Source organism: Phasianus colchicus, chromosome 15 (genome assembly GCF_987193195.1).
Source record: "Phasianus colchicus chromosome 15, bPhaCol1.hap1.1, whole genome shotgun sequence".
In the NCBI taxonomy this organism is placed as follows: Eukaryota; Metazoa; Chordata; class Aves; order Galliformes; family Phasianidae; genus Phasianus; species Phasianus colchicus.
In genome coordinates, this window is record NC_143450.1 from 3,632,486 (window position 1) to 3,656,512 (window position 24,027).

At 44.2% G+C, this 24,027-nt stretch overlaps 1 long non-coding RNA gene across 3 annotated transcripts; it reads left to right on the forward strand.

Annotated features, from left to right (window-relative positions):
* The first annotated feature begins 7,973 nt into the window (after positions 1-7,973).
* LOC149915877 (uncharacterized) lies at positions 7,974-21,011 on the forward strand. 3 transcript variants are annotated; one of them, XR_016471470.1, is made up of 4 exons: positions 7,974-8,125; positions 8,565-8,660; positions 9,536-9,638; positions 20,460-21,011. It is a non-coding gene; the product is annotated as an uncharacterized LOC149915877 (long non-coding RNA). The 3 variants fall into 3 exon arrangements; XR_016471469.1 differs by lacking the exon at positions 20,460-21,011 and adding an exon at positions 16,503-16,624; XR_016471471.1 differs by lacking the exon at positions 20,460-21,011 and adding an exon at positions 10,341-10,757.
* Positions 21,012-24,027: the final 3,016 nt, after the last annotated feature.

Sequence of the window (24,027 nt, forward strand, 5' to 3'; positions counted from 1 at the left end):
TAAACAAACAGCGCAGGTTATTTCCAAACTTTTGTTTTGTTTTCTTCTTAGACGCTCTGTCAAACCACAAGTGGCTTTTCAGATGTCTCTGTATATAAATAAGCTTTGGGGTTGGAGTAGTGCGATTTTATTTGGATCTTGCAAGAACGTTTTTGAGATAGATACTCTCATCATGTGCTGGGCCACAGAGTTTCTCCTGAGGAGCACGAAGCCAGAGATCCTCCTGCTATGGCCGGTGAGCTGGCAGCTCTCACAGCTCTGACCTCGGAACGTCAGCTTCTTAATTGACACTGAAAGACCTGCAGATACAGCTCAGGAGATGTGGCCATAATTCAGCTGGTTTTGTCCACGGCCATCACAGTGTCCCTTGCACATCCATGATCCATGAGATGATCTCCATGAAGGAATGTGCAGACTGTATGATTTCAAACCATTGTTAGCTTTCCTTTTATTCTCACCCTTGCAGATGAATTTTGTCCAACACTGCTGCTCACTGGGACACCTGACATAACAGGCCAGACAAAGCCAAAGAGCAGTTGTAAATTAAAATAGGTTGAGTTGCAATCCGTTTCTCCTTCCTGATTGCAGTTGAATGGTAGCAGACTGAAGAACTGCTGCTGACCAGGCTGCCAGGTGGATGGACTCTGGACAAAGAAGGATGGTCATTTAGAGGCTGCTTCATCCCTTTGGCAGGGAATTGAGGGGAGGAAGCCCCTTTCCCTTCAAGCACCCATGTAGCCACTCTGCCAGTGCCATACAACTGGTGGGGCCACTGTCAGCATAGCAGAGAGCTTATTGGTCCCCATCTACCCACTTTGTGCAGGGGAATGGGGAAGTTGGAGCTGCTGGCTGGCACTGCTGTCCCAGTCAGGTTGCAGCAGGTCTTCAGAGTGGCCTAGGAATGTAAACAAAACAAAACTGTTGCACAATGTGGCGAGTCAGCAGTTCCAACAACGAAGAGTGATGGCCAGCGCAGCTAAATCCAGTTACCAAAATAAGTCTTTGGGGTACTCCACAATGACCTACAGTGATAGTCATGTGTACTCCTCGGCCTCAGCCTCATTCCTGCAGGAATCAGCTTTACACCAGCACAGGAGAACAGAGTGCTTGGTTTACAAAGTTGTTTTTCATGTGGCTTTTAAGGCTATGAAATCATGAAATTCTCTCATTTGTACTCAGGATTTCTCAGAAAGACACCCACATAATCAGCGTGGTGCTCACAGAAGCTTTTGTTGGGAAGAAGCTCACCCAGCCTGGCAAGGGGAGCAGGAGGGAGAGAAGCCCATGTGAGGCGGATGCAGTGGGTGCTGCATGCTCCCTCACTGAGCAGGCAGAGGGGGGCTGGATGTAGTTATTTACTGTCACAAATTCCCCATGAAAACAGAGGGAAGTACATCCTCTATGTGTATCTCCTGGGAATGTGGTAAGGGTAAATGCAGGGAAGGGGCTTAGAGATATGCTTGGTTGTTTCATGATTCTGGCCCCTACTCCTCAATAGCTGTAGCAGAAACAGCAAATAGATCAGATCTAACTGAAGGCTGCACTATAGCTGCAATGCATTCCCTTAAGGGCAGAGCTTTTGGGAGACCTTGTGTTCTCCGACATCCAGCTTCAATTTCTAGCCAGGTTACTCTTAACCTGCATTAAGAAGTGTGTTTCTGAAGATTGCTGAGATGTGTTTAGATACCTTGGGCAAACCAGAACTTTAAGGAAGAATGTCAAATTGCATCTTCCAGTTGCATTTCAGCAGTGCACAGCACTCTGCACTTCCTGTCCTGACAGCCTGCGATTGGTGCCATGGAGTATGCCTGCTCCTCAGAGCTGAGGTCAGCCAGATCCTCAGAGATCCGAGGAAAGTCTTGTCTGAGAGCTGGCAAAGTGAACCCCACGTGTGGTTGTTTTCTTACATTTAGTGAAAATGGAGTCTGTCAGCTGGTAGCTTTGGGTGGACTGTGGCTGCCAGGAAATGGGGCAGTGCAGGCTGATCTGAGCCCACCTTTGCAGCCTGGAGAGACCTTCTCTTCCTTGGAAAGTTGTTAGCAAATTCTACGTGCTCTCACAGCCAGGATCTTACCTGATGCTGTCTGAGACGTCTTTACTTCTAGAGCTAAGCAAGAACAGCTGGTAATCTGGAGTAAGTGTTTAAATGCATTAACTCAGAAATACTGGTCTTCTGAATCACAGCAATATACCACAGGGAGATTCTGAGTCCAAGTGGTGCCTCAGGAGGAACAGAGCATGTCTAAAGAAACATGTCTCTCTGGAAATCCAGAAGATTTCCAGCAATGGGAGAAAGAAGGCAAAGACTCATACTGAACCATAACAAGGAGAGCTGTATGAGCAAACTGGTAGGTTTTTCAGAGGATGAAATAGAGAAATTCAAGCTTAACTAGGGAATTTATAGCTACACAGAGTTTTCTTTTTTAATATGCGTCTTTCTCCAGAATCAAGCATTAAGTTTAAGCCTGTACACTATAATAAGAAGAAATAAGTTCCTTCTTTACTTTTATCTTCATTTAGCCTGGCCATAGGGAAGATGCAATTCCAAGTGCCAGCCTGTGCAGCCGGAGCAGCACATCCCTCCTGCTGTGCCCTCCCCAGGACCCAACACAGAAGGTCCTCAGGAGGCAGAAAGGGGCTTCTCAGCAGAGCTGCATGAGTCAGTTTGCAGGCTGGAGCCTTGGTCTTCTCGTGACAAGCATTAGTCAGAGCATTCCTGGCACGTGGCAGGAGCCTGAACCCCGCGGGTCTCCTGTGAGTCCAGCGGCTCACTCCGACCCTTCTCGAGGTGGCTGCCGTTCAGCGGCTTGCAAGATGATCCCGCTGAGGAGCAGTGTTCTGCTGGGGTCTGTGGGCTGAGAAGCTCTCTGCAAACCTCCCTTACGGCTCTCCATTAGAGCAGCTATACATAGCTCTTCTCGGGATCTACAGAGTCGCATTAACAGGCAGACAACAGAAAGCGCAAATTTATCAAAATGAAATGGAAGTCAAGAGAACATACTGTCTAAGGCAGCGAGGCGGTTCAGACAGCTCTGCAGCAGCCTAAACACATGACAGACTCAAGCAGCTCCCACCGCTGCCAACACAACTGCTCGCGGGGTCTGCCAAGAAGCCAGATGCTGCTGCTGGAAAAAATATCTTCCAGAGTTTGGCATCAAGATCCTGTGATTACCATCCAAATGGGAGGAGATGGAGTGGTAGAATGTGAGTTTAGTATTTAGCACCCCAGAACTGTGCAGCAGCCTTTGAAGGCAGAGGAAAAAAGTTCAAGCAAAATATTTTTGCTAAAAATATGTTCAGAGAAATGAAGTTTTTTTTAAATAGCAGAAAACCAAACCATTATTAAAACAACGCAAAATATTTTATGTCTGTATCAATTAAATGAGTAAAACCAAAGAGGATTGTGAATTCTTTACTTGAGTAAATTTTGTTAAGGAATAGTTTTATAAAGGTCAAAGCATGAGCTCTTTGTCTCTCATGTTGTTGCTAATGGAAAGTTCCACTGCAGATAGCATCACAGCAACTCCCCTACCCAAGACAAATAGAGATGGGTCTAAGCGTTCCCGCGTAAGCTTGGGAAAGGTTGAATGTGGATCCAAAGTTTGCAGCTAGTCCTCCTCTCCTGGACAAACAGAGGCTGAATCCAAGCTGACCCAGGGTTTGGGGGAAAGCCGGACCTGTGTTTGGTTCCAGGCTGTGAAGTTTAAACCCATCTTAGAAGGTGCAGCAATCAAGGTGTTCTTCTTAAAGAAGTTTGAGACTGCTCTTGAACCTCCTTTTCCCAACATCCATGAGTGATACTCTCATAATCTGGGAGTGGGAGAGGATCTGGATCCGCCTGTGTTGGGTGAGGTGTCCCAGCTGTGGCCTTGCGGAGCCTCCCCAGCAGACACAGTGGTTATGGGTGCTCAGCACATAGAAGCAAGCAGGCCAAGCAACATTAGCTCCCCTGGCTGGCTCTTGTCTCCATTCTTACTTTTTTGTGTGTGTGCCGATTCTGCTCCATGACTGGGAATCCTATTATTACAGTAATAGTAGTAATAATAATAATAACAACCCAAGTGGGAACTCAGAAATTTACATATGGAAAGTTAAGACATGAAGACTGTTCTGTTTTACTTGTATTTTGGGTTGCTTATTTTTATGACTGATCTGTTTTTCTGCAAATGTATCTCCTTGCCTGCTGGAAAAGAGCAAACAAAGCCATTTATCATCATCCCCCATCTTCGTGGACATGTCAGATCTTTTTATAGGGAAGTGGGCAGGAAGCAAGGAGCATCTATTCCCTCACTGAGGAGCTCACAAGGGTTTCTATGATTCTATGATAACCTGTATAATCTTCTGGTACCTTTTGACTCAGCTGAGCATGTGAGTTGATTAGTTCAACTGTTGATTCTAGAGCAACTAGAAGAGATAATCCAAAGCCACTTAACCTTTCAGAGCCCTTCATAGAATCATAGAATTATTTGAGTTGGAATGAACCCTTGAAAGTCATGTGTCCAACTCCCCACAAAGAACAGGAACACCTGCACTAGATCAGGTGCTCAGAGCCCCATCCAGCCTGACCTTGAGTGTTTCCAAGGATGGGACATCCACCACCTCTCTGGGCAACCTGTGCCAGTGCCTCATTATCATTACTGTAAAAAATTCTTCCTTATATTCAATCTAAATCTTCCTTCTTTTATTTTGAAGCCATTTCCCCTTGTCCTATCACAGCGTGCCATACAGCATCGCAAGCTGTAATTTACTGCCTGCCTCTGCAGTATTGCTTTCCTGGATTTCCCCTTTCATTCAGCTGTGTGTGTTCAGAGGCACGTGTGCCCTCACAGGCTCAGGTTCAGGTTTCTGGCTCAACCTCCCATCCTCCATTAATGTTATTGCAATACCATCAGTAGTACCTCTGTTCTCCTATTTCAGAATCTATCATGAATTTTAATAATTTCTTCTTCAGGTAATCTTTATTCCTTAATGATGATGTTATTCAGTTGATTAGCTTAACAAAGGCTCCTGCAATTCCCTGTGCTATAAGGCCTCTCCTCAACCATTAATTTTGATCTGAGGTTCAGGTAGAAGGCTGCGTAATGCTATTCTGATGACCAATTTGTATACCAGCCACTGGAAATGTAATTTGGTTCTGTTTCACAAGGAAGGCTTATACTATTAAGAAACTTTACAGAAGTGTGTAGGTTTTCTACTACTTGAAACAGGTTGTCAGTTGAACTTTGGGGAAGAAAAGATGGGCGAGTGAAGCTTTGCAAAGATTATCCAGGCACCTGTCCCTTCGAGGAGTGCCCGCATGGTGACTGCTGGAGGATGCTGTGCTTCCCATTCCTTTCCCAGCCATGCAGAACGTTTGGATGCTGCATGTTAGCCTCCCTGTTGGTCCCTGCAGGTGTTGAACTATGTTAGCTGTAAACATCTGCAGAATCTTGCATTAAGGGGCAAGACATCCCTTGAAATAATGTCTGAAATCAAGACTCTAAACAGTTTGGGTCATTTAAGTGTTATAATATTCTTGTCACTTTAAAAAAAGTATCATGATCAAACACTTCACTGGTCAGAGTTTTGACATCAGTCCATCACTGTTGAGTGTGTCAGAGACCTAGGTTCTGAACTGTCTTTGCACATCAACAATTAACATCCATTATCTTCTAGCAGAGACTATGACTCCATCAACATGGCTTAATCTCTATAAGACACAGCGTTAGCCAACAGCATCTCAGCTACTCCTCAATATTTGCCTGTGCATGCTTTACCCTGGAGTAAAAGTACATCAGCTTTTGTTCTTGGAGTAACAGACAGCTATAATGATCTGTAAATTCAATTTACACAATGGTATAAATTATGTTTATCTCACTGAAATACACCCTCTGTGTGTCCACACCCCTTGCAAGACTGCATGTGTTGGATTCTTCCACTAGACTGTACAGGGAACATGAAGACAGAATCTATGTATGATTCATGATGGAGGACTTCCATGCTCAGTTTTCTAATTTAACCTCCTCCCATCAATGTACTGGAGTCAGTTTGCAACTGGCCTATTGCACAGTGGGCCAAGCCAGCACTAGTTAGAAAACACACCTGAGATCTCACATGCTTTGAATCAATAATCACAGGTTTAAATAATGTATCTCACCTTCAAAAAGCATGCAGCAAGTCAAAGTTTGTCCTTCTGAATAGAAAGGTAATATGACACACATCTGAACAAATGTGCAAAAAATAAAAGGGGTTACAGCTAAGCCTAGGCACTTCCTTTGCAAGCTGAGAAAAAATGCCTTTTCTAGGGAACACTGCTAAGAAGTTGGATGTTTGCCTGTCTCATCTAGGAAGGGAGCAGCCAGTCTCCTTGAGCCTGTCTTCCTGCAGCTCTGTCCTTCAGGGCTGGCTCAGGGTCGGTGCTAGCCCTTGGAAACCTGTCTGGTCTCCTGTGTAACTCTTACATAGTTTAATTCTTAGAAGAACATAACCCACTGCAACTCACTGTAGCCATATTTTATGGCTGGTATTAGACAATAACTGATTTCAGCAACTGCTGGTTGCCTCCTTGTGTTAGTATTTGGCATTTGATCATTTAGAGAACTACCTGAAGCTTAGTTTTACTTGGATGATGTATTTCTTCCATTTTTCTGAAGAAAACACCTTTATTTTATCTGTATCTGGAACTGACATAGGTGGGTTTCTGAGTATCATACAGAGATACAATTTGCTTGGACTGTGTAACATAAGCCTTTAAAGAACACGTGCTGAGCACTTAAGGCAGTTTTAGTGTCCTCTTTTCCTGGGAAGCAGGAATGACTCTTACTCATTAGGTGCAAGTCACCTAGACTCAAAAGCCCTGGTCATTCCCTCAGGTCATCGGCTTCACTCAGGCAGCTCCAATTACCTTAGCAGAATAGTATCACTCGTAACAACCAAAGGAAATCAGGAAGTCACCAAACAAGGGAAGTAATTACAGCTTCTTTCAGTACTGAAAAAGCAACCTGTTCTTTTACGGCCCATCAAAACCATGTGTTTGCCTTCAGTGGTTAAAATAAAGGGTGTGCAATTTGGGAATAATCCAGCTACAAAGTTTCCTAAGTAATTGGCAAGTCCTGAAAGGTTTTCACTTCTGCAATTTAAAGGTGGTGAGCTTGAGATTAATTTAATTTTCTTTTAGATTAGCCTTTAAAGGACACTACAAAACCAAAGAATGACATTTTCAAATGGCAAACCCACATTTCACTCATTTGACATAAAGATTATTTTGTTAACTACCTTCAAATTTCATTTATGATGTGATTTAGTCGTGCTGTAAACGAGAAAGTCTTTCACTGCAACTGTGTCAAACATTCAGAATTTGAGAAATATTTCCCACTTTCTTAAAAAGGTCTAGCATGTTACTCAATCCTAATGGTAGCATTATCAGTTTACGCAACTCACCCTTGTTTTTCACTCTTCATTTCAACACACCCATTCATTTGATTCAGATTCAACTGATTGTAGGTGAAAAAAATCACTTGTCTGCAGTCAGTCTACTTGCATTTTCATGAAACAGTTTTCAAATGGTTGAGGTAAAACAAATGCCATCAGCTTAACGGAGGGAGCTTTTGTAAATCAGAGCATGAACTAGCTCTTCTGTTTCTCAGAAATAAAACAGGCTTATCCCACATGGTACTTTGGGCTGTGCTTGCACTGAGCATATGAGTAATCTGGCTGAAATCAATGGGATGACTCAAAATGCTTAAGATGATGTGCATCCCTGCCCCAAGGCCAAGATGCAGGACGCTTAATGCTGGGCGAACACTTAGCGCTGAACCGCAGTTCATTCACTCTTTTTTCTAGAAGATGCTTTAAGAAGAACAACAAACACAACAGAATGCTGCTCCAGACTTCTGTGCCTGAAAATGACCCCTCAGATTTGGTTTAAAAATCCAATAGTTTGATTGTTGAATTGCATTGCTCTGCATTAACGTGATAATTTTGTGTCAGGTTTCCCATGTTATATCCAATAATTCCCATGACACAGGAGTCCTGTTTCCATGCTCCTGAGCTATCAGCAAACATTTGTCTGTTTGAGGTGCAGTTGTTGCTGGAGGAGCTCTGTCTGCAATACTGGGAGCCAACCCTGAGCTGTGGAAGCACTGAGGTGAGGCACTGAGGTGAGGCTGCTCCTTGGGGCTAGATTTGTGCCTTTCCAGCAAGTAATCCCTGCATGTCCGATAGGCCCAAACCTTCCTTCTGCTGGGAGCTCTGCACCATGCTACATATTTTTTGTTTGCCACTAAAATATTTTGAGTTTTGTCTTCTGGACCTACCACAAGTCAAGTCTTTTTAGTCTAAAATCAAGAGTGGCATCAGCTCAGAGCAGCATAACTTCCTGCTAATGAGAATTTAAAGAGCAAAGGGAAGTGTTAGCACCCTTGGCTGCTGAGCAGGGTGTGAGGGCTTTTGCTCAGGGACATGATTTAGAAGAGGGCTGTTAAAGTTAGGGTGGTGTGGTGTGGTTGCAGTTGGACTTGGTGATCTTTAAGATCTTTTCCAACCTGGCAATTCTATGATTCTGTGATCCTCTCTGCTCCTCACAGGCTGTTGGGGTATTCCCGGATCCTCTGTGTGTTCACTGATTCATCCTCTCCGTTGCTGAGACACCTAAATGCTTCCAAGGGAAGGCAAGAAATCAGGTCAGCAGAGTGGAAGCAACCAAGGAAAAAAACACATTTTCTTGTACTGGGAGAACAGTCGGGGAAAAAGAAAGAATAGAGAAAAGTGGGAGTAAAGAAAGAAAAATAAAACAAAAAATCAAATGAAAACATTCATGGTGTGGATTTCAAAACCAATGTCTGACAGCTGTAGTATATTCAGTGTCTGACATCCCAGTGGCTTCAGTGAAAAAGCAAAGCTACTGATGTTAGCACGGAAAATCCCACGTCGCAGATCTTCTGGATTTACTCACCAAAACTACCAAAATATAGCCATGATCTGCTTTCTGTTTGTCTTAAATTCTTGGAAAAACTTGAGACACAATGTAAGGCGCTGAGTAAAAGATGTCAAAATATTCTGTCGTAGAAAGCAAATGAGGGCCCAACCTCTACAGGCTTTGTCCCTGGAGGGCCTGAAAGGACACACTGCTTCAGAGCTGCTTCCCAAGGCTGGCATGCAGGATGGTGTGCAGGACTTCCAGAGGAACATCTGGAGCTCTCCATGGACCAGCCTGACCAGCAAAAGCTTACTGAAGAAGATAAGGGAGAATTTCCTTTAGTTTCCCTCTGCTAGCTCATAGCTTTGACCCTCCTCTCTCTATTCATTGCTGGATTTTGTTTCGTAGCATAGTTACCCTTGGGGACAGTGGTGTGCAGTTTGCACGACAGACATACGGGACTCAGAGCAGCCCAACTTCCCACCCATTTACCCACTCCTCTAGGGCAGTTTCATTGCCTGCACCAAGCACCCAGGAGCACAGCTGGCTGATGCCACTGCCAGCATCCAGGCGGACTCTTGTGATCCCAGCCACGGCCAGCAGACTGCACGTAGATTGATTTCACTCTCATTTCTGCAGCTCGGGCCAACTGGGAATGCAAACCGCACTGACCAAGCAGAGTTGGGGAAGTTGCCAGCAAATGCAGAAAAAAGGAAAGGAAGGAAGATGTGGAAAGCATGAGGTAAGAAAATGAATGCTGTTTTTTAATACTCAACGTTTTCATTTGGGCCAGACCTTGCGAAACTGTCACATTTCTATGACCTTCTTTTTGGTAGAGCACATGATCTCGGATCAATCCTTCAGCCTCTGGATGGGGTTTAGCTGAATGAACCATTACAGTGACACCAGGTGGGAACACCCCTGAAAACCTACCTATAGGTGCCGTTTTGGGGGTTGGTTCAACACACTGTAGGGTGAGGCACCAGTGAGCAGATGGAGGTTCCCATCTGTGTTCAGGTGGAAAGGGGAAATGTGACCATTCACAGTACCTTTCCCTCAAATTTTAAGAGTGTACGGCCCCAAGGGCTGGTTTTGACTCCATTGAGGTAAACTTAGTCCTCTAGAGGGCATGGTTACACAGATTATATATTTAATAATTAACTAGTGTTACCTTGGCTATCTGTTCACCTTCCTGGTGTAAATCAGGAGTAAAAGCACCACTAGTAGTAGAGTTTCATTATCATTAAACCACATTGTCAGATTTTCCATGTAGTCTCTCCTCTTGAGGAGAATGACTGCATGTGGTCCAGAAGCTTTGGGTTTGATCACTGGGGAAGCTTTCCAAGAAGCAGCTGTAATTCTGTCACTGCTACCAAAATGCACTGTGAAAGTCAATGTGACTATGTTTTGCCTATATCTGTGATCCTGCTTTGGTTATTCCTAGCTTCCCTTGATAGCAGCCTCATCTCAGCCATCTGGAAAGCAGAGTAACACTGGGCTCCCCGTGCTAGAACCCATCCTTATCAGAATATATGGCAGCTGCAAGCAGTAAATGGCAATTACTGAGATTCGAGGATTGTGATGACTGAACTACATGAGACAAATTTCAAAACTGTGCAGATGTAGCCACTATCTGTCCTGCTGTATGTTTCCCTGATGTGCACACATTGCAGAGGCTTGAATCCAGGAGCCTGTCATCCCAAGATGCTGCACTACCGATCCAAAAACCCACTACCTCCTCTGAGGCAGCACAAGCCATGCGAAGCCTTTTAATCTGGAAGTCACATCTTTGTAGACCTTACGCAAGGCTCACTTGTCTGTCATGCAAACACCTGCATTTTATTCTGTTTTACAATATTTAAATCCCCTTATAAAATAAACGGCTACTGGCTGGAACCTTACCCAAGCTGCATGTCCAAGATCTGATGAATTTAAAAGCTATTTTCTAAGGTGCACTGGAGAACCAGAAGGACTGGAAGCAGCCATCAGCTAACATTACAAATAGAGATGTCTCAGTCTATTTTTTGTGGCTCCCTTCAGCTCCTGAGTACATTCCATATGCACAACATGCTAAGATTTCTTTCTTTGGATCAGTCATAGTGCCAAACCAAACCAACACCTAGGAACTGCGAAACGTGTTAATCTGTACTAATTTGTTATCATCACTGAGCTGTGCTGAGCAGTATCCCTTTACTTCTCCTTTTCTTTAGTTAAACCTGGAATCCATCCTTAGCCATCGCATCCTACTTGTCTTGTTACACTCTCATATTTTCTCAACTTACTCAGAAAACATATCTTGTGTTGCTTTTTTTGAGCTATTTCTAATGATTGAGAAAGTGTTGTTCTTAACAGGTTTAAAAGCTACTAGTGGCCTATGGGTGAACCTTCCTTGGGCTAAATCTGTGCTTTTCAGTTCAACACAGAGCTTCCTGGGAACGAGGTGATTTGTTGCCTCACACAGCTTTGTAGTTGGTGGGTTTGCAGAAGGGACACAGCCTAGAAGAGAGCCTGGTCCCAGAGAGATGATGCTGATCTGGTGATCTGACCTTTCTCTGAAAACAGCTTGGAATGTGTCTTTTACTGATCCAAACTCATACACTCTGGATCAGGTCAGTGAGGCAACAGAAATAGTAGTTGCTCCTGAAAAGCTCAGGCTGGGTTTTTAAAGAGTAGGAAAACAACTCTTCATAGCTTGGGCTGTGCATCCACTGCAACCTCCATTCTCCATTTTCAGATCAGAGACAGAAAACCTTCCCTAAAAACAGAAATAAAAAAAAACCCAGATGTAATTTTCTGCCTTTTGTCTTCATTTTTGGCTAATATTTGGATTTAACAGCAAAGCAGTTTGCCTGAGACACCTAACATAATTCAGATCTTCAGTTGGTTTCTCTGTGCTCAGCCTGTTTGTCTCTCCATCTCACCTGCTGTGCCTGCTCTTACTGCAGAAGTTTGGGGGGCAGATGTGTGCTGTGTTTAAATCAGCAGCACCCTGCCGTAACACACCTTGACTCTGTTATAGTGTTGATCCTGTTATCAGAGTGAATAAATAATAACAATAGGAACCAGTTATGCAAAGCAAATTCTCGGGCTGCAGTTACATGGCCAGAGGCACTCAAATTAGCTCTTTTTCAGCATATCCAGATACCTCTGTGCTGTGCTGCAGTCTGCGGTGTAGACATCCCCTGACACCACTGTGGGCTGGATGTACTTGCCTAAGTTTTTTGCAGCATACATGAAAATGCAGCATTAGGCCATGAAAGAGGAAGGAGGGGGTTGGAATGGGGCTGCGTTGGCTTCAGCGCTGGACACGCTGTCTCAGATCGTTGTTACTGCAACCATTTCATTCTAATTCATCCATATCAGCCATTTTTAGGTCTTTTCAGCATTTCACTCTTGCCATCAGGCCGAAGAAGGCTTTGGCCACGCTTCATTATGCTTGGCCGGTGTCAGCGGAGGAGTGAGTGACACTGTTATCCAAGTCTATCTCTCCACCACAATGCAGACAGCCAAGCGCTGTTGGCCCCAGTGGATATTGCTCAGCAGATCCTTGTCAGGCTTGTTCAAACAAGATATGTTACCATTGACCTAACAGCTAAAAGTTCACGCCTCTGACTCCGGGATACTTCTTGTCTTGGTGTCATTTGTTCATTGAAATAATTGGTTATTGTAAGATTATCGCATTAAGAGGGATTTTTGTTTGTTTTAAGAAGAACGGCATTGTTCTTAGTATCAGATGCTTGGTAGGTAGTTTATTCTCTTGTTTCCTATTCCACTGTGGATTTGGGTTCACAAAAATCAGAGAATATAAACCTTGAACAGATCCAAGTGCTATACAAACCTCCTCACGTCTTTGCCAATTTAATTCATTGCTGGCTAAGCAGCTCAGCCTTCTTGTAAGTGAAAGGTGCCAATCACACAGAATTACACGGTGGTTTTGAACAAAGCCAACTCACCTGTTTGCTGGAGATTTGAATCAGACCACCAAACACATTTGCAGTTATGCCTCGATATGAGCCAAAGCCACAGAGTCCAGATCCAAAACTGGCTTGAGGCTCTCAAGGTCTGATCCGGATGGACTGTATGGCTTCTTTACATGAAGCATTGTAAGAGATGAAAGAGTAACTTCAGACCTCTGAGGCATGACAGCACATCCAGTCCTGATTCAGAGCCACCACTGAATATGACCTAACCAACATCTCGTTCTCTGGACAAACAAATTTACAGGTTTTGTTCTGATTTGATCTATTTTTGATGACTTCTGGGATTTTACGTTCTGTCGCCTCAGTTCCCATGTCCATGCAAGATCCTGGACCAGTCAAGCGTTGCACATCAGAACTGATGTTGGCCCACCCTAATTTCACAATGATTCCTTTACATGGAGAACACTGTGTGTTTTGGATCTGGCATCCAAAGTAGCTGTTTCTCTTCATGTTTGTTGACTGAATTCAAGGGAGCATTGGGACTGGGAATTCAAGGGAAAAGATTGCATTTCGAAAACACTGGGAATTCAAGGGAAAAGACTGCATTTCACGAAGCCTTTCTTTTTTAAAGCAAGCTTAAAAACTAGTATTTGCTGTTGGGCTGATAAGCAGCCCTGTGCATTTCATGTGCACCCTCTGGTTGTTGAGTTCAGATCTAACAGAAGGAACAAAACCCATCTTTCCAAGACAGAGGCACTACACATTGGGCAGCCGACTGCATTAAGTTCTTTTGCAGGACACCTCAGAGCCAAGATCCAGTCTCCTTTGTAGAAAAGCTGTGAGAGATCATCGCGCTTTTCACAAAGCGCTTTGTCTTTGAGACTGCAGTCCAACATTTCTGGGATCTATCAGGAAGCACTGACAACCAGGCACCCAGCATAGTGCTGGAGGGTGGTAGCCATGCTGTAAAGACTTAATTTCCAAAGCAGAGTGACTTCATGGAGCCAAGACGCTGAGCAGAAGGGTGTGCGTGAAGGTTCCCCCCGAGCGCAGGTCAGGCATGTGGCTATAGGTCTGTGGAATTTCTGCGTTTCCGACTTGAAATTCTTGTTACTGAGCTTTCGAATTTCCTTTCAAGTTCCTAATTGCCAACAGCCAAACCAAACTAGTTTGAAGCCCTAAGTCTCTCTGTCCATCCACAGCCTAACAGCATTGCCAAGCGATATTCTGTTTCACCACTTAGCGCAAATTATTTTCTATCCCTTCAATGTATTTCTAGTTTTAAAGAATACATTTTCTTTTGGTTTTGTTTTTGCTTTTTCATCCTTTGGTGAGTTTACCTACATGGAGCCCCTTGCCATCAGCGATCAAGGGCTAATTCTTTCAGGTTACTTTGTGGGAATTTAGGTAAATAAGTGGGTATTCCCATAAATCATGTTTTTCAGAGGTCAGTGAAAGTGCATGTATCTCCATTGCCTCTGGAGAGATTTTTAGCCTTAGCTTCTTGATAAATCAATTAAATGTCCTTTTGCTGACCAGAATGCAAATAGCACTGTTCACCAACTGATTGCACGTTTTGCACGGGACTTTAAGAATAGGGCTGTCTTAATCCCATTTCCCAAAGAGTCTGTGCTGAAGACCTTGGCTTGAGCTTGAGTTGTGGGAGGAAAGCAGCAGGAAACACCACGCCTGAGAAAGGTTCACAGACCGGGGTGCTCTCTGCCCTCTCCCAGCAGACATTTCTCTGCTCCCCACTTTCCCAGCACATCCATGGACAGATGTGTGCGGGGCCCTGCAGCCGCACTGCCTCTACGCAAACTCATGGAAGCACGACTCTCATGAGAGAAGAAACTTATTGTGTGAAATGGAGAGGACCTGAGAGCAGAATGAGGACAGGGAGTGTGGAGCAAGGCAGGCTGTCTCCAAAATGAGGGAAAAAAATACAGATGTAGAAACAGGTGTTCAGGATACGTCTTTCCCACCTTACATCCTAGTCCAAGCTAATCCACGTTTGAAGACACAAAATACTGTAAGCATTCCTCCTTCTCCCGATACAACTACATTCATTCTTCCATCCCACAGCTTTCAGCACCAGGCGTATTCCATCCACACTGAGCATAGCTTGCATACCTCCTCGACCACAAACACACATCCTACTCATAGTCTTCCATGCTTGCAAGCACAGAGCAAGTGGAGAATATTGTACTTCACTTAGATGTTGGCCATTGCTCCAAGGTGTGTGTGGTGAGCAGGAGATCCTCCTCGTCACTGCCAGTTCTCCTCAGCCACACCAAACCAGACCATCCTGCATTGCTTCCTCTTTTTAAAAACAAAGTGATCTGTGAAATAAAGGGAGAAAATGTGATTCGACACCTGTCACAGTTACATAAAAGTGGTTACCATCTTCAGATGGAAAAAAAATCTGTCAGATCTCATGCAGGTGTCACCCACAAGAGGGTGTACTCACTGCATTCAGGGTTCCCCTTGGACAAAAGGCAAGTTGTGTTTGTTGTGGGCCACATAGTATTCTTGCTGAGGCTGTGGGTACATTTTGATACCATGTATGCAATGGTTCAGACTTCAGAATAGAACGGTTCAATTGGAAGAGTCCTCCGAAGACTGGACATCAGTGCCTTAATCTGCAGCTCACAGGGGAGGATCTGTGTCTTTCTCTACCCAAAATGGTGGGCTCCAAATCCTGATCGGAGTGCTTGGCATGAGAACACCATACCATTCAAATTAATATAAGTGGGACATGCCTGTGATTTGTCTTGTTTGCCTCTGTTCCTGGCTGACGGATGCTCAGATTTGTATTACAACATTAATGTGTAGTTAATTCTTTGTGGTCTGGAGATATTGGAAAGTAGGCATCAGTAGGATGTGCCAGGTAAGGAATTGTAGCATTCACAGTGTTGAGAGAGGTAGAAGGCTGTCTAGAGCCCTAGGGCTATCCGTTTCTTATCATCGTATCATTAATATCTGTACTTATGTCTACAGGGAAAGGCTGTGAGATGGAAAATGCCTTTTATAATGCCATACCTCTGCACTGCAATGGCAGTATTGCCTCTGACCTTCAAAATATCTGAGGCTATTCTTGCTTACATGCTCCTGTGGGATTTTGGCAGCATTTATGGCTACAGCATACCTCAGAAAAGCCACTTTGGGGCACAGACTTAGTGGGAATGCTCTCAGCCAGTTGTGCCATGACTTTTTGCGTGTTTTTTGGACACAGCAGATGCTGTCAGCCTCTTCCTGTTCCTACCGAATCCAACAGATGAGGAGGGAGGCCAGCATTTTACCACTTCCCCTAGGCATATTACCTCTCCCTGCCCATCCAGGCCCTGGGTAGCCTTTCTTTACCTCCCAGCTGCAGAACCAGATTATTTCAAGTAACGTTGCTGATGGAAATGAAAAAGGAAAAAGAACTAACTTGGTTTCCGTGGAAATGCTGCCTTTGTGTTTGGCCCTGGCTGCCTGGCATGGAAGTGGCTTCGAGCTTTGGGCTTTAACAGGTTTTTAATTCTATTGAGTGATAGTTGGAGGGATGCACTGAAGCAGTTCACACATTGTGCAAACCAGTTTGCCCATTCTGTTGGCATCCAGTACAGCTTCTCAGGGGTCTAAAGCTGTTCTGGAAATCTGCAGCCAGTGAGTCTCACCATTAATTCTACCATTTCATCCTGCAGATCTGACCTCTTTTAAGAGTGATTTGATGTTTCTTTAAGCAACACCCCGTCTCTATGAAGAAATGCCAACAGAGGAGAAGTTTCAGGCTTGCTATTTTTATTTAAGCTGTTGGAACGGTATGGACATAATGTAAGTAACTGGACCAGCCAACAGGGTGTCTGTCAGTCAGTGACTCAGTCTTCAGATCAGACAGATGCAAGCCCTTATAAATAGGTTCAGCCCAAAAGTCATGATAATAAATAATTTATTTTCGTACATTTTAAAGCACCAGATACAGTAAAGTGAGTGTTTTCTTTGGAAGCAGGCATTACTGGTCGGCTGTATTTGCTTCCCACACCAGCAATAACATGTTCTGAATGAGTGCAGGGAGACTCCAACCACCATTCTGCCAGAACTTACTTGATGCTTGGTTGAAGGCAGCTGAATCTTAGGAAGTCGTTCTGAAATAAATTAATGTGCTGTCTTGATGCACATGGCATCATCAGGTTTGCACTCCATCACTCAGAGCACTAGAGATCAAGTCAGCCAGGTGGACGTCCAAAGAAATCTGACTTTTAATGTGCTTCCTTCTGATCATTTATTTGTTGCAGTAGGGCTGAGTCATGCACAGCAAATGAAAAGCATCCCAGGACATTTAAAGATAATTTTTGGACATGTAAACTGCCATGTAAAATCTAGGAAAATACCAGCATGGCAAAACAAATCTCTTTTCCATTCAGATGAGATGTGGAATCATGGAAGCTCAATATGGAATACTCATATGGACACTGTCCTTCATCCAGACTCTTTGGTTGGGTCAACTTGCTATTTCTTCTTGAACAAGTGATAAGAGAGAGTAACCAAACATCTGTTTAAAATGCTGTTGCCTCAAGTTGAAAGGTGCTTTGAGATCTTATCTATGCTATCAGATTTATCTATTCCTGCAGACTCCTAAACAGGTCACACGATGATATATATACCTCTTAACAGAGTTGCTTTGGGCAAAACCACGGTGCACGCTCACTCCTTGCTGTCCAACTCAGCATGCAGGGTGCAGGCATCAGACTTCAGGAAGTGGGATAACCTTGAGAAGAAAAGCAAAAATGAGATTCTTGTCCTTGGTCATACTGTAAGGCAGGGCTGTGTGGGATGGAAACTCTGCGCTGGTGAGACCAAGGTGGTCAAGGTGAGGACAGCAGCACGTCTCTCCAAGGAGTCTGTGGTTGCTCCAAGAGCAGTCAGTTCGGTTGCAGGGCCATCCTGCCTAAATCTGAAAATTCATGGATTACACATGAATGGAGATTAGCCTGTGATTTTTTATGTTTGGTATCATGTGGTCATGGAGTAGTTGAGATCCTTTTTGGTCTGACTCAAACATTTTAGTATCTTAACTGTTTGAAGTCTCACTGCCTCAATGCTAGGTAAGATTCAGTACATGCATGAAAACCCAGATGAGGTTTCCAGATGCTTCAAATGCTCTATGGAAGTTCTATTTGGAACAGAATTTATCAGTAAGCTGGATATGATCTTGCTAGGAAAAGGAAAAATAAAGCATGTTGTATCATAAGGAGCATATTCTGTGATAGGTGGCCTCTCCATCTGTAAAATAAACCCTTACCCATGCATCCATCTTTGACTACAAATAATATGAATTATCATGGAAATCCTTAGCCCAGACCTGTATTTAATATGATCATTTGGAAAGGCTTACAGATAGTTGCGTTTTTTAATTTTTTTTTAATGCCCTCTAGCTGTGCGTGTATTGTATTTGTAGGATCAAGGAGAAAATGCCAACTGCTTTTCTCGCCCAGCTCCCAGTGTAACTTGGCAGATGTCTGCAGCATCCTTGGATGTAAACCTGGGGTCATGCACACCCTTATTTGCAGCAGCCCTGTTCACATATTTGAGTTTATAAATGGAGACATTGATGTACTTCAACTTACAGATCAAATGTAGCAAGTTTACTAATAAAAAGTGAAGTTTTTTGTGGCCGCTAACTCTGCGAACTCCGAACGGGCTCCCCAAGTCAAAGTTCTTATGTATTTGTCAACAGCAGCAACAAAGGTCCATCTGGCTGGTCATCATAGAGACTTCTTGTCTTCCCCACGCAGCCTACAGTTAGTCATGCAAGTAACCTAACAGAGCTGATGGGTGAGAAGGAGCATTTTTTAATAGTCATAACTCCCTTGGGTACAACTACCCTTCCAACACCTGCAAGGTCTAGCGAGCACCTCTGCCAACTAAAACACCTCTCTTCAGAAGAATAACTAATACTTTAGAGTAACGATTAGAATAACTAATACTGCTTTGAAAAGTTGAGGATTAGGTTCGCATGTCCTAGATTAAAGCACTTGAAGGATCAAAGCCATCTTCAGCAGTTTTTGTTTGAGGCTTTTGGAAGAAGTGGAAGGGAAGAGAGCGTGGAGCAGATTGCTTTCATTTTATGTCCTTTGTCAGGGGGACAAGAGGGCACTTGCAGGTTGGGGTACTGAAAAATAAATAGCAAAGCAGGTACAATCGTTGACAAAAGCTCTTACAAGCCAGGCTCTCAGGCTGGAGGCTCCCAGGTATCAAATACTTTGTCAGTCTCGGCAAACTGGTAAATAAAGAAAAGATTCTTCTACATAAATCTTTGGAGCTGATCCTCACAAAGAGTGCTTTCAGCCCGAGCTCCTACTTCAATACACGAGGGTTGTGGAAGAGAACAGTGAGTCTTATTTACACATCCAGCAGTAGTTTATGACGGGCTCCATCTCATCTCAAGGGTCTGACATATGCATGCATTGCTGTCCAATTTGCAAATTCTTGCATCTAAAAGTTTAATAAGCTCTTCATTTGATTTCTTAATGTTTTTCACAGAAAGTGAACATTTTTCCTGGCAGAGCAGGGGCCGTAAGCTCTTTTATCTGCACCCCATAAAGGGCTGGGATGTCTCTTTGAGTTTGGCCAATAATTTGAAAGTAATCCAGATTTTGTTTTTCCTGCAGGTTTAAATGAAAAGTGAATGTTTTAAGTGGAGGAGTAAGAGGCACATTGAATTTGGAAATATGACCACAGCAGCAGCAGTGCTCTGGAAAAATTCAAGGAGTTATTAAAATCTTTAAAACGCAATTGTTTAGAAATTAGGCACATAGTTTAAAAATGACGTTTTGGCAAAGCTGGGTAACTTAGCCTTCCCATCATATATTACATTAAACCTCTGCCATGTGTCCCATTGGGATGGCCAATGCCCAGGAGAGTCCCACGGTTGCCTCAAAACCCACCAAATGGCCACTGCTCACCAGCACTTGGGGACCACTTGGTGCTGGATTCTCAATTACTGGAAACAAAAGTGAGTTTCTGCCCAAGGGCTGGGTCCTTGGAAAGGGGGGTCTCCAAAGCAGACAAGCTTTCTCTCCCATGATAGTGCAAGCATCCTAAACCAAGCTGTGTTGAGTTGCTTAAGGCTGAGCTGCTTCTCTCACGCTGGAAGAACAGAAGAACATCTGGTCTTAGCTACTGTTTTTCAACTGGATCATCTTGTGCCTCACTAAAATGAATGAGAAACACATGCAGGCTATATTTTCAAAAAGTTGTATTTCATTGATGCAACTAAAGTAGTGATTTTCACATGCAATTAGATACACAGATGTAGACAAGCAACAATTTACACACACACTACATTTCCAATGAGGCCCTACGTACATTCCCATATGCTTTACACATGCGAAATATGTGCATGGTGAGGAGGCATGGGAAAGTATTTACATGTGCAATTGTATCTTCCCACAGCAATGCCTGGGAATTAGAAAGCACTAACTTAGATGATATTTTGGATGTAAAATCTGATGACACTTTCAATTCTGTTCTGCAGGCCTCACTATAAATAACACTAATTATTAATTATGATCTGCCTACAACAGCACTTCAGCAGGCACTTCGGCAGATAGGCCAGAGAATGGAAGCTCAAATCAGCCTCATATTCTTTTGTATTCTAGAAGTGTTTTGGAATAGACATCAGCGTCCAGAGCCCATTGGAAGCATGCGGTATGTAAACATCTCCCAAAGCTTGATGAAGAGTGAAAAAATGAAGAGTAACGCAGAACAGCCAAACCAACACATCTGGGAGATACAGGTCCAGATTGTGAAAAATGTTTAATTTATCTTTTCTAATGATTACGTGATCTGAGAAACAATGAAAATGTCTTCTTCATGAAAAGAAAACCCTAAGAAACAAAATACTGTTTCAGAGAAAGGCTGTTTCCTAGGAAGCAGGCTGAACTTTGGGAGCCTGAAAGGCCTTTCCAATGCCTCACCGTGTCTGAGTTCTCCTGGTGGTAGAATGGAATCTCCTCACATTTTCCTTCCTCAGTGCATATGATGATATGGCAAGGTGTGGTGAGGTAAAGATGTGGTTGTGGGAGCCAGTGGCAGAACACTGTTCTCCTAGGAAAATGCTCTTTGTTCATCTTTTAATACAAACAATATGTTCTTTAAAGAGCACATTAGGCTGTTATGTGGTGTAAGAAGCCTATGACCTGTAAGAAGCAAACCCCGTTGCCATGAATATGTATTCTTTAAAAAGCACAGAGAACACTGCTGCTGAAAGTCTTGCTACCATGAGTCCAGCATGGTGAGCTTGCTCAGTCTACCAGAAGTCTTCAAAATGAAGAGTGGAGTGGTTTGAGGCTCAACATGACAACTGTGTAGGGTATTGACCTTGGGAGTAAAACTGAGTGCAGCATTAAGAGCTAATGGTTGTCATTTGAAAGCTGGGGATGGAAGTGGGATAGGATGGCCCTGGAGAGGACAGAAAGCCAGGGGAGAGGTGAGGGCTGAGTGTGGGCAGGCTGCTGGGTGAGAGGCTGGGGGACAGGCACAGAGGCATTTGGGCTGGGGACACAGGTCCATGAGTCACAGCCACCTGAGTCTCCAGCAGCTGGGGGCTGAGATGCACCAGCCAGGCACTGGGAGTTACCTGTTTGAGTCCTGGCTGAGAGCTCACAGCAGACTTCCACTCCTTTTTCAAAACAGACCATTTATGTGACCCTTTCAGTCCTTGTTTCTGTTAACGGGCCAAACAAGTTCTAAGTGCCAACATACTGAAGAAGTGGAAAAGTTAGTTTATAGAAGGGAAAAAAGGGGAAGGAGAAGAAAAACAAAACCCAAGTTATTTCACAATGTTTGCATTCCCATGTCTTAACCACAGTATTCCCAGCACGCGGATTTTTATGGTGCATCTGAGAACCAACCACAATGCAGAAGAAACTTCAAAAGGAAAGTCAGGAGGAAGAAGCATGCAGGGAAGTCAGACAGCAAGGAGCAGAGCATGGCAGAGGCACTGGGTTTGCTGTTGGCATTGCTCCCCACTCTCCTGCAGTCCTAGCTGGACCCCAAGGGCAGGGGACCCAGCAGGGCAGCCTGTGTTAGGATCAGGGAGATCTTTGGGAGTATTGTATTTCAGGTTTTCAGTGCCCATGCAGCAGGTTGCAATAGCAAGGCAAGTCCAAGATATGGTAGACGTAGCTCCTTTGTACCTCTGCAGTGATTTCTACTTTGAATGATAGTAAATACCTATCATCCCATGTTCAAAGAGTCTGACACCAAGAAAATGTTTTGGGATTAGGAAACATCGTACTAGGGAGCAGGTACCTGCAGAAGACCCTCAGCCAGCTTGGCTCCTGGCAGGCTGAGCTTGTAGCTGGCTGCGGGTAAATCCAGACAAGTGTCCACGACAGCAGTCACCCGGGCTGATGTGCAGGAGGAGTGCCTCGGCTCACTGAAAGGTGGCCAGATGTGATGGAGTATATTCTGAGCAACTCTTATTCAGGAGTCAAGACTTTCTGGGAAAATTTCCCAAATTAAATGGAAAACTAATTCCTTTAAACCAGCCAGGCATGACTGACATGACAAATGGTGAAGAGGCTACCTGGAGCCGTCACTGCCCAGCTTCTCCTCAACGTGGTCAGCCCTGCAGCTCGTCTTTGGGAAATGACTGGGGTTACTGTGTTCCACTAACAACGTCACTTCATCCATGGAGAGAGGGAGACTCTCAGCTGCCTGGAAACAGCATAATTTTGTCAAAACCAGTCAAGAGGTAGCAGGATGCATCACTGGAGAATCTGGACTGCTGTGTTCTTTTGATTTTTTTTCTGTGACGTTTTTTGTTGTATTACACGGCTTTTCACTTAGGGATTTCAATGCCTTTCCCTCATGGTTTGTGTCTAACAGACTGCATTGCTGCAGGAGAGTACATCATCAGCGTGAGCGCTCTGTGTCACATTCTGACACAGAATCAATATGATTTTTGCTACGTTACTGTCAACTTGGCTTCAACAAATGTTACAGACCTGCTGTCTGGGGCATAGTATGTCTTCAAGTGTAGGAGATAGCCTTGACCAAAAAATCAAAAACCGTTATCCCAGTTTATTGGAAGAGAGCAGAGCCCTGGAAATACCTGAGATGTTCAAGAAAGCATAGCTCCCACAGCTCTATTCTGTAGGCATTAAATTGGTCTAACCAGCTTCCAGAAGAGCATCCCGAGCCTCCCAGCTCTGAATTTTGCTGGTATGACCAGGGGAACATCACATGTCCATCCTTTCCACCAGCATCTCTATTAGCATTGTACCTATTAGCATTGAGACTGCACTATTGTATCTCTATGGAATGTCTGAATGTTAGGTGGTCTGCTGAACCCAGGAAGGAGGACATGGAGTGTATTTTGGGATACAAAGTGTGACCATCAGCCTGGCTTACACATCTCAGGGCGAGCAGTCACAGCGTGCTTGCATTTAGCTGCACACAGCACAAAGCTAGCACAGCTGGGATATTACAGACTCAAGGTCGATGTGCTAGACAGTAGATTTGCAGTTTGTACTCCAGTTTCCATCTCAGGCACGTGGGGCTAACAGCACACATGCTCCGGGAGCACATACCCCTCATCCATCTGGGATTCCCCATTCAGAAGTACGGCAGCTCTGCAATCCTATCTCATATCTCACAATGCTGCGGCGCATCGCGGCTTCCCCATCTGGGTGAGGGCTGCATTGCCTCTGCCATTGCTCCCACTGGGAAGCAGCATTTTATCTCCAATTCCAACTTACATATTCCTGCAGCCTGTTTTCCACCCCAGCACCCTCCCCAGCTACACAATAGTGGCAGTGGTCACTGAGCTAACAAAACGTTGGCCCAGGCAATGCCATGGGCAGATGCGGTCCCGTCCCGGTGTGGAGCTCCTTTACACACTCAGATTTTTGTCAACACCTTAGCATTATTAAAATGTTGTTTTTAAAGTCAATTTCCTTTTCTCCTCTTTGTAGTTTATAGAGTGTTGCTGAAGAACTTCTCCCAGGCTAAAATGAGGATCAGTTCCAGGTTTCCAATCATATCAACAGTAGGATCATGATTTATTTCTAAGGTGCTCGTGTAATTACCCATACCCCACACACACCTCCCGTTCACACTGAGTTTCCCTGTAGCTAATGAGTCTTCCCAGAGAGGAGGAGGACCGGCTGGTTCCCTGAACCCACTGCAAATGAATGAGCTTCTAAACCAAATCCAGCCCCT